This window comes from Myotis yumanensis, unplaced genomic scaffold (assembly GCF_028538775.1).
Source record: "Myotis yumanensis isolate MYYU_CA2020_CCGP unplaced genomic scaffold, mMyoYum1.0.hap1 SCAF_10, whole genome shotgun sequence".
In the NCBI taxonomy this organism is placed as follows: domain Eukaryota; kingdom Metazoa; phylum Chordata; class Mammalia; order Chiroptera; family Vespertilionidae; genus Myotis; species Myotis yumanensis.
Genome location: NW_027223761.1, coordinates 2,698,392 through 2,708,700, shown reverse-complemented (window position 1 = coordinate 2,708,700; position 10,309 = coordinate 2,698,392).

Below are 10,309 nucleotides of genomic sequence, written 5' to 3'. Positions count from 1 at the left end.
ACGTGGGCGCCGCTCCAGGAGGCCGCCGGGCCCGCCCCAGGACTCGCACACACTCCCTGCTCCCCGCCAGGGGACCCGGCTACAGCTGCGCCTGGGGCTTTGCTAAGCCCTATTCTCAATGGAAAAGGAAGGACTCATTTGCACCCGGCCGGTGCGGCTCAATGGATTGAGCCTTGTTCCGAGCACTCAGAGGTCACTGGTTTGATTCCTGGTCAGGGCACAGGCCCCGGAGGTTGCAGGCTCGATCCCCAGGAGAGGGCATGCAATAGGCAGTCCACCGATGATTCTCTCTCATTGATGTTTCTCTCTCTCCCTCTAAAAATCATAAAAACATTGATTTTTTTTAACATATTGATTTTTAATAAACGGTCTCATTTCCATGGCACTAATATGAATGGTGCCTCTGCTTGGGCCTGGGAAGTGCGTCAGAGTCAGGCAGGGCTCTGGAATCCAGTCCGGACCACCAGGGCGGGGAACCAACTCCAGCTGGCTTAGTCGGAAAGGACGCTCACTGGAAGGATGTCGGGCCCAGGATGCAGAACCACAGCAGGTCCGCGGAGCTCGGTGGCTGCGCCCAAGAAATCAACACCCACCAGCTCCCTCTCCCCCCCACACCTACCCCCTGGCCGGCCTCTGTCCCTTCCGTCATCTCTGATTCTCTTCTCCTGCCAGCTTTCTCTCGGCAGCCTCCTCCAGGTGAAGGGCCCTGCCACCCCTGCCCCAGCCCTTGGCATCCTTAAGGCTTGGAAATGAGCAGAGCACCAGGGAGGGGTCTGATTGGTCCACCTCAGGTCATGTGTCCAGCCCTGGACCAATCATGTGGCCAGGGCACGGGGCACTATGATGGGCTCCACTTGGCCACCTGGTCCCCGCGCTGTGGATGGTGATTGACAGTTTCCTCCAGAACCGCTGGCTGCAGCTGGGTAGAGGCGGCCCCAGAAGTGAGAGATGCTGTAGGACTCAGCGGTCGCCAACCTTTCGGACCTCACGGACCAGCTGCGCTCCGCGGACCACCGGCTGGCGACCGCTGCTGTAGGTGACAGAAGAATCTGTGGCTGCCCCACCACCTCCGCCACCCCTCACAGTCGTGTTTGTGAACATTGGATGCCATGAGAGACCATGCTAACATGACGTTAGGAGAAAAGGGCAGAATCGGAAACAGCAGGGTTACAGGTTTGCGAAGCCCCTGGAAGACAGGGCAGCGTAGGGCAGGCCGGCACAGCCCGGGGCTCTTGGTCCGGGTTCAAGTACCAGGCACACAGTAGGGCCTCAAAAAATACAGGCCTGTGACCAGTCCTGTGACCTTAGGTCACCTCATCTCGGATGTCTGTTTTCTCTTCTGTAATTCTGAGACAAGAATAGCTCCTCCCTCATTAATCACCAGGAAAACGCAAATGAAAACGCCCATGAGCGCTCCCTTCACGCCTGGGAGGGTGGCCACTAGCAAAACACACACATCCGCCCGGGCTGGTGAGACCTGGAACCCGTGCCCTGTTATGTGAGTGTCACGTGGTGCGGCCACTGTAGGAAACAATATAGCGATTCCATACCTAAATAGAGATCGCTATATTGAGCTATAAATTATATTAGCTATAAACATTTTCCCACGGAATCTATTTGTACTCGTAACAGTTGGCAACCACCCTAGTTTCTAACATCAGGGAAATCATCACCAGGAAGGAATCTATTACTGACTCTTAAAGTGACCATCCCTAGCCGGTTGGGCTCAGTGGATAGAGCGTCAGCCTGCAGACTGAAGGGTCCCAGGTTCGATTCCATTCAAGGACACATGCCCGGGTTACGGACTTGACCCCCAGGAGGGGTCGTGCAGGAGGCAGCCGATCCATGATTCTCTCTCATCTTTGATGTTTCTATCTCTCTCTCCCTCTCCCTTCCTCCCTGAAATCAATTTAAAAAAATATTTTTTTTTAAAGTGATAAATGTGGGCTATGTTCATTAAGAAAAGTGTGAAGATAGGGAATATATAAAATGGAGTCGCTGTCACCAAGCTACTAAAGTTACTAACATTATACAGGTTGGGGCAGGAGAAAGATTGCATTCCTGTCCCAACTAGCCTGGGCCTTCCAGTCCTGCGTCCACGCCTGGATAGACCAGGCCGCCCGATGATCCTCCGATCACCCCTGGAAGGACTCGGGCACCCGGACCCCTGCCATCGTCACCGGAGTGATCACACCTCCTGTCACCCGCCTTCCGGACCGGACCGTCTGGCATCTGGCATCCTGGCTGCCTGGCGTCTGCAGGGTCCCGGTCCTGGACCAATCCCAGGGCTAAGAACACGGGCCTGGCGCTTCTCAAGAAAGCAGTTTCTACTGGGAGAACTTTTAACTCTTTTCCTTGTTTGGAGCACTTTTGGGCTTTTGCCTTAGCTGTGTCCCAAGTTTGCAAACTTGAAGGAAATCGTAATCCTGTCGCTCTAGCAAGGCCACCAGATTCCTTTTGAGTTTGTTCAGCACCATATAAAGAAAAGTGCAGCCGTGTACGCCCAACACCAACACACAAAAGCACTGAATGCAAACTGGAATCAAATTAAAAAATAATAATTGCCTGCCATGCAGTACTATTTCGTAGAAAGATGCAAAATATCACCCAAAAAATAAATAAATGAATAAACTGGTCAGAAGTGCAGCCCAAACTGTGGGCCGTGAGCACACACATCGCCCCCCCCCCTTCGGACCTGCACCCTCATGGCCCTCGGGGGCCTCTGGTCCTCTCCCCGCAATGCCAGCCCTCCAGCGCTCCCTGTCCCTCCCGCACGCACGGCGCCCACTGTGTGGCCTCTCTCTCCTGTGACTGTCTGTCTCCTGCCCAGAGTGGACACCAGGGAGACAGTGATGGGTCTGCCTTGTTCGTTGAGCGACCGGCCCCTGGGCCTGCGCTGGGGCCTGCACCACAGCGACACTCAGCGAGCGCTTGGGGCCGAACTCAGTGTGGAGAAGACACAGGCCCTGGCTCCACACCGAGCACAGTTCCGACGAAGCAGGAGGCCAGGGCGTTGCCGGCTGCGTCCCTTGTGCCGTGTGCTCAGGCCTCCGAACAAACGCCGGCGACGGGCGAGGTGTGCATGGGCCGCACGGAAGTTCACTTTCTCTCGGCTCTGGAGGCCGGAGAGCCGAGAGCGAGTGTCTGCAGGGCGGCTCCCTGAGCCTCGCGGCTTGGCGTTCGGCTGTCTTCCTCCCGGGCCTTCCCCGGTCTCCCCTCTGTGTGTCTGTGTCCTAACCTCCCCCCCACCCCCCCCCCCGCCCCCGTCTAAGGACATCAGTCACAGCGGATGAGGGCCCAGCCTCGTGACCTCATTTAGTCTCTTTATAGGAAGGACCCCGTCTCCAAATCCAATCGCATTCAGAGTTCTCTGGGTTAGGCTGCCGCACATGAATTTGGGGAGCACAGTGCAGCCCCTTACCGCTGAGACGGGCAGGGAGCACGGCTGGTGTTGCCTCCAGTCAGGCCCAGAAGCCTCCGCCTCCTTCACACGCATCCCTGAGGGCCAGCTTGGGGGCTCAGCCACTTGCTAACGTCCCCTCCGCACCATGTTCCGATCCCTGTGCAGATGTGATTCCCCCGGGGAAGAGGGGGCACACTCCTGGGCTGACTGCACCTTCCAATTTAAATATTGTTAAAACAGCGCGAATGCCGCCGCCTCCGTGATGGCCTCCCAGATGTCCCCTGGAGGCAAGAGCCCTTTTTCCTAAGTGACCCATAGCCCTCGGCCTCTTCCCATGCCCTGCTCATCGGGCACTCAGGGACCCGGCCAAAGTGGGTGCTGCAAGGCAGGGAGCAGGGCATGAGCAGGTGGCACAGGCTTCCACTCGGGCTCGCGGCCTTGCTCCCCCCGCCCCGCCCCCCAGGCCAGGGCATGAGGACCCCGATGCTGCTGTTGCCGCAGGCTCCCTGGGCAGGGAAGGCCGGCGCCCGGCGGTGGTGAGAACAGCTCTGTCCGTCGGAGCAGGAGGCCCCAGGACCGCGTTTTAAACCCCCTCCCACCCACCCCAGCTTCCTCGCTGTCAGCAGACATCACAGTCACAGGGCAGCAGCCGGGCCCAGGTGGCCCCCAGGAGGCCAGGGCCCAGGTCAGATCAGATTGGAGCCGAGAAGGCAGGCAGAGCGGGCCAGGCGGAGGCGTGCTCACCTGCCAGGGGGGGATGTGGCATTAGAGATACGGGACAAAGGAGCCGGGCCGGGCGGGGCCCATATCAACGGGGCCTTGACCTTCTTTGGTCCACAAGAGGGGTTCACCCCAGGCCACCAGCTGCAGGAGGTGCTGGCTGAGCCCCGGGGCAGGGTCAGCTCAGGGGAGCCACCCAGGAGGGCGGGGGCTGCAGGGGCTGAGGGGGCACTTCCCGGGACTTTTCCAAACCCGGTTAAAACGGTTACTACCTCACTCCTCTGCCAGCCCCCCACCACGCCCCACCCCCCCAGCAACCCTCAGCTTTCCAACCTTTCCTCGTCCGCTCCCAGTGAGCCCTGCTCTGCTCAGTCCCAGTCTCCGCTTCCTCCTTCCCCCAAAGCAGGCGTCAGAGGCCCCGAGGTGGCCGGCCTGGTGGTGGGAGCCTGGGGCTGAGGCTCCGGGCCATGCCCTTCCCTTCCAGGACTCCCCACGAGCACACTCGTGCCCCCAGTCCCCGACTCTCCCAACAGCTTGGACCACCCAGCCCAGGGCCCTCCCGTGCGAGGGCCCCAGAGGTGGGACCATCGGGGTCCCAGATGGCTCCCACTCCCCATGCTCCAGGCCCGGAAGCAGGTGGGCTCCCGCTGCCCCGGAGAGACCGCGTTCATTCATCATCACTCCTCCTCCCTCGTGCACGTCCCCCATGAGGACGGGGCCTGCTCGGCACCAGTGCCCGGTGGCCCCCCGACTCTGTTCACATGCCTCCCGGCCAGCGGAGCTCACCGCCCGCCGTCACCTGACCCACAACCAGCAACTTCACCTGTGGGAGCAGAACATCTGCCCCTGACGGGCCCCAGGGAGGGGCCGGGCAGCTCTGAGATGGGGCGGGGTCTTCCACATTCTGAGCGGCAGCCAGTACTGGCAAGTGTGGGTTCGGGGTCCAGGCAGCCGGGCTTCGAGCCCCAGCTCTGCCCCCTGCCTGCAGCGTAGCCTGGAGCCGGAACCGACCCTCTTCCATCCCATCGGTAGAGCATGACCAGGAGGAGCGCCCGCGTCACGGGCTGTGGAATGAGACGGGACGCACACGGCACACTTGCCTGGACACGTTAGCCACTGTCCTGCCCACAGGCCTCCGGGCCTCACTGTCGCTGGCCGAGGCCTGCCCCAGTGACCTGTCCGGGTGGGATGGGTTTTGTCCCGCCTGCCCCCGGAGAGGGGCTGTGCTGGGACAAGCCTTCCCTTGCCCATGTCCCCTCGCTGCCCCCGAGGTCTGGGCCAGGCCCAGTTAGAACCCACTTTCCTTAGTGAGTCTGGAGGAGCGGAGCCGGAAGGAAGGGACCCCGCTGCTCAGGGAGCCACAACAAACATGTGAAAACACGCTTAAAGCAGAAGTGCACAGTCTAACACACTGTCGTAATCCACACAAGCAGCCCCGCCTGCCGGCCAAGGAGTGGAAGGGCCCCGAAGCCTCTCACCGGAATCCACTCAGCAGACCACCTCCCCCTCCTCGCCCCGCGCCCCCTCCCCCCGTTTCCCCCAAGAATCTCTCAGGCCCCATGACAGGCGTCAAGGCCCCCTGAGCAGAGGAGTCAAGGGCGCCTCTCGCTCCCCGCGCTCCAGGCTGTGGCATCGCTCTGAGCCTCGGTTTACCTGCTGTACGTCTGTAAAATGGTGCCACAGAGCCTGCGTCGGCCTCCGGAGGAGAGACCGTGGGTCCCTGGCACCGCGTGCCCCTCACCAGCGGGCCGTCGTCACCACCTGAGTGGGGACAGCCAGAGGGAGCGGCAGCAGGGCTCTCTCTCGCCCCTGCACCCCTGACGCCAGAGCTGCATGTGAAATGGGCGCCAGCAGGGCAGGGTCTGCAGAGCGTCCGCTTCAGAGGTTTCCCAAAGCGTGTCCCTCCGATCGATGCCCGGGGCCGCGGGGAGGTCTCGGGGGCAGGCGGGTCTTCGTGCGCCCGCGTCCGAGCTGCTCAGCTCTGCCGTCATGGCCTCGGCGCAGGCACGGCTTTTGCGAAGGCATTTGGCCCCTAGAAGTTGAAGTTTGATTCAAACGTCTACGAATGGAAGCGAAAGACTAGATCGTTGTGTTAAATGCGCGAGAGACTCCAGCAGGTGCTCCTAAGAAGACACACCAACGGCCAGCGCAGGGAGAGCTGCTCCGCGTCCTGACTCACTGGACGCAAAGGAAAACTGCGAGAGAAGCCCCTCACCCCGCCGCCCGGCTGCGCTGACATGGCTGACTCCTGCCTGCGCGAGGACGTGGAGCCACCGGAACTCACCCGCAGCTGCGGGGAGGGCAGCCTGGCACCACCACTCGGGGAAGCTGGCCAGCGGGTTCGTTCTTTCTTTCTTCCTTTCTTCCTTCCTTCCTCCCTTCCTTCCTCCCTTCCTTCCTTCCTTTAATATATTTTTATTGATTTCAGAGAAGAAGGGAGAGGGAGAGAGAGAAACATCAATGATGAGAGGGAATCATTGATTGGCTGCCTCCTGCACGTTGGACCGAGCCCCCAACCCAGGCATGTGCCCTTCACTGGAATGAACCTGGGACCCATTGGTCCACAGGCCAACACTCTATCCACTGAGCCAAACCAGCCAGGGCAAGAGAGAATCATGGACAGGCTGCCTCCTGCACACCCCCTACTGGGGATCAAGCCCGCAACCTGGGCATGTGCCCTGACCGGGAATCCAACCGTGACCTCCTGGTTCATAGGTCGACGCTCAACCACTGGCCATGCCAGCCGGATGCAGCAGTTTCTACTGACGCCAAACACACGCCTGCCCTAGGACCCCGCAGTTCCACTCCTGGGCCCGCGCCCAACAGAAATGCCTGCGCACGTTCACGGGAGGGGGGAGGGGAGGGGTACAGAGCAGAAGGCTCAGAGCGGCCCTGTCCTAAGAGCCCCCATGGGAGCCGCTCACGCCACCGGCCAGAGACGAGGTCGCTGAGGCGTCTGTACCAGTGGAACGAGACGCAGCAGTGAGAGCTGCCGACCCGCGAGGACGGCAGCACCACGCGACTCGCACACGCGCGATTCTGAGCAACGAAGCCGGACGCAGCCGCGGGCCTGTCCCGCGGCCTCGCTCACCTCAGGTACAAGCGCAGGCCCCTCCATCTCTGCAGTGAGGGGGACGGTTATGCTCGGTTTCGGGGAGGGTTTGTGGCTAGAAGGAAGCTTGGGGGCCTTGCAATGTTGTTCCCTTTTTATAAAAATCTTCACCCGAGGATATTTTCCACTGATTTTTAGAGAGAGTTGGAGAGGGAGAGACAGAGAGAAACATCGATGTGAGAGACACACACCCATTGGTTGCTTCCCGCACGACCCCAATCAGGGTCCGGGCTGGGGAAGAGCCTGCAACCGAGGGACACGCACTTGACCTGAATCAAACCCTTCGGTCCGCAGGCCAGCGCTCTATCCACTGAGCCACACCGGCCAGGGCTATGCTGTTTCCTGACGTGGTAGTGGTTCCCCGGATACGCTCGCTGTGTGACGTTCATCAAGCCGTTCCCCATGACACCCATCTTTCTGTGTGCGTTTTGTATTTCAAGGAAAAATTTTAAAAATGATGATGTAGACGCATAAGAAATCCCTTGGAAAATACATGAGCACTTACTTCTCCTCTCAACAGTAATCTGCAAAAACATCGTGTTCTCTCCTGCCTGGCCCCCTTGCTGTACGTACATAACACAGTCACTTTCAGCATTCACGGGGGAGGGGTCTGGGCCGTGGGCCGGGTCCTTTTTTAACTTTTATTTGCCTGTGAATAATCTGCAATGGACGTGCGTTATTTGTAGACTTGGGCCAAATGTCATTATAAGTTTAATATTTAGAACCGGTGCCGGTCCCTGGGGCTGGGAGCAGACAAGGGGCTCCGTGTCCCGGGAAGACCTGGTGGCCGGTGAGGCCTTGATGGAAAATTCCCGGGGCCCCGCGTGCAGGCCTATCAGACCCCGATAACACCTATCGCGCTCAGTCTCGGCCGGTCCTGCCGCCATCGGCTCCTTACATCGCGTTCCACTGCCTGATTCGCTGTGTCCACAGAACATTCCTGAACACCTGTGCCCTTGGCGGGGCTGCCCCCTCCGCGACGCAGCTCCGGAGCCCCTCAGAGCCGAGTGCCGGGCAGCGCTAATGGCAAAGTCAACGCTGTTGTCTAATCTCTCCGCCGGCGTCTGGCACCGCAGATTAGCGGCTTCCCTGCTGGCAGCCACCAGCTCCCACGCTCCTCCCACAGCTCCCCCGGGACGGAGGCTGCGGCCACCACAGGATGCCCCCCCTGAACCGAGGGGCAGACTCGGGGGTGGGAGGGGGGGGGCAGGACAGAGCCCGGCCCAGGACACGTCTCCCAAGACCAGAGCCAGAGCCTCCTGCGGCCCGTCCTCGCCCTCGCGTGTCACTCCTCAGGTGCGTGACCCTGCGCTGGCCCCGTCCCCCTCCGACCTGCCTGCAGGGAACATGCAGGGATGATCATGTTCTGAAAGCTCGTGTGTCCCCAAGCACTCGGACGGCACGGAGCCCCGGCAACTCGACAATGCACACTTCGTTGTATCGACAGAGGTTTGCGGACCCGCGGCCCACGCCGCCACCGCCCTCCCCGATCCTCACACTCGGTGCCTCGCCAGAAAGCCCCCTTGCCCCGCACTGAAGTGGCCCCGGACGGAGCCGCCGGGGGGACCTTGTGGGGCTTTCTAGGGGTTCCCAACCCTGTGTCCACTTTCTATTGCCGGTGACGGATGCCCACAAATCTGGCAAGTTAACGCACTCACCTTCACTCCCCCAGTTCCCGGGCCGGGGAGCCAAGTCCATGGGCTGCTGCTGCCTGGGGGCCTCCAGCTGCATCGAGGTGTCAGCCAGGCTGGCGTCTCCTCTGAGCTCACCTGATCGTCGGAGGGAATCCGTTCCTTGCGGATCATCGGGGGGCGGGGGCTCACTTCCCTGGTGGCTGTTGGCTGGAGGTCCCGCTCTGCTCCTTGCCCCGTGGGGCTCTCCGGGGGGCGGGCAGGTGACATCTGCACAAAGACAGTGGCCAGCTCGTGTGATGTCATCACAAGTCTGAGCGCCGTGTCCTATTGGCCAGCAGCTTGACACAGGCCCGCACGTGCCCAAGGGGAAGGGTGACAAGGAAATGACACCCCCCAGGACACTTGGAGCCCCCGTGGGCCCTGCTGCCAGCCCAGACTGGGGGCCACCAAGCACGCCAGCCTCCCCAGGTGTTAAAATCTCTAATGTGGGGAGACAACTCCTCGAGATCCAAGAGCTCCCAGTTCGTGGGACCCCAAGACCCATCCGGGTGGAAAGGAAGGAGGCCCCTCCTGTGTCTCCTGGGCCAGCCGTGAACTCCCGGGAGGCCTGGCATCTTTCCATCTTGCTCACGGATGTGCCCCAGTGACCGGAACACGCCTACCCAGCACGAAGCAGGCGCATAATCAAGAAGCACTGAATACCAGCCCGTGTGGCTCAGTGGTTGGAGCAGCAGCCCTCAGACTGAAGGGTCCTCCCTCCCTCCTTCCATCCCAGTGGTAGCCTTAGCCCAGGGTTTCCACCTGGTGCTCCCGGGACTTGGGCAGATCTCTAGGACCACCAGCCCCTCCAGGTAAGCGCTGAATCAGCGCGAAGGTGAGAGTGTAGCTCAAAGGAGAAAGGCTCAAGGGAGAGGAAAGAGGAGAGGAAGCAGCAGGCGACTCGAAAGGGGAAAACGCAGGTCAGGGACCCGCGTCTGGGCAGGAAGAAGTCTCAGGTGACGCGCTTGTGCCGACCTCCACGGGTCCCCCTCCACACTCACCCGGAGGCTCGGGGGGATCTGGAGCTTGGCTAGGACCTAGGTCCCTGGCGCTGAAAAACCCGGGCCCCAAGAAATCCGATTTCAGAACAAGACCTCGGACAGCGCTCTCCGCCTCCTGGTGACCTCCCTCCCGCACTCCCCGCCCCACAACTCCCGTCAACGCTGTGGCTCCGCTTTGTCCGCTGAACAAAACCCAGAGAGAATCCAGCGGGTTAATAAGCATCCGCATTTAAGAAGAGACTTTCTTTTAAGAAGAAATGGCTTTCGGAGTCGGTCGCACACGAGTACACATTTCCCAGGTGGCTTTGCCGCCCTGCAGCGGCTTCAGCCAGCCCATAGCACGGAGGACAGAGAGAGCCAGGCCCACCGGGATCCCAAAGATGTAGGCTCCGCCCGGCCG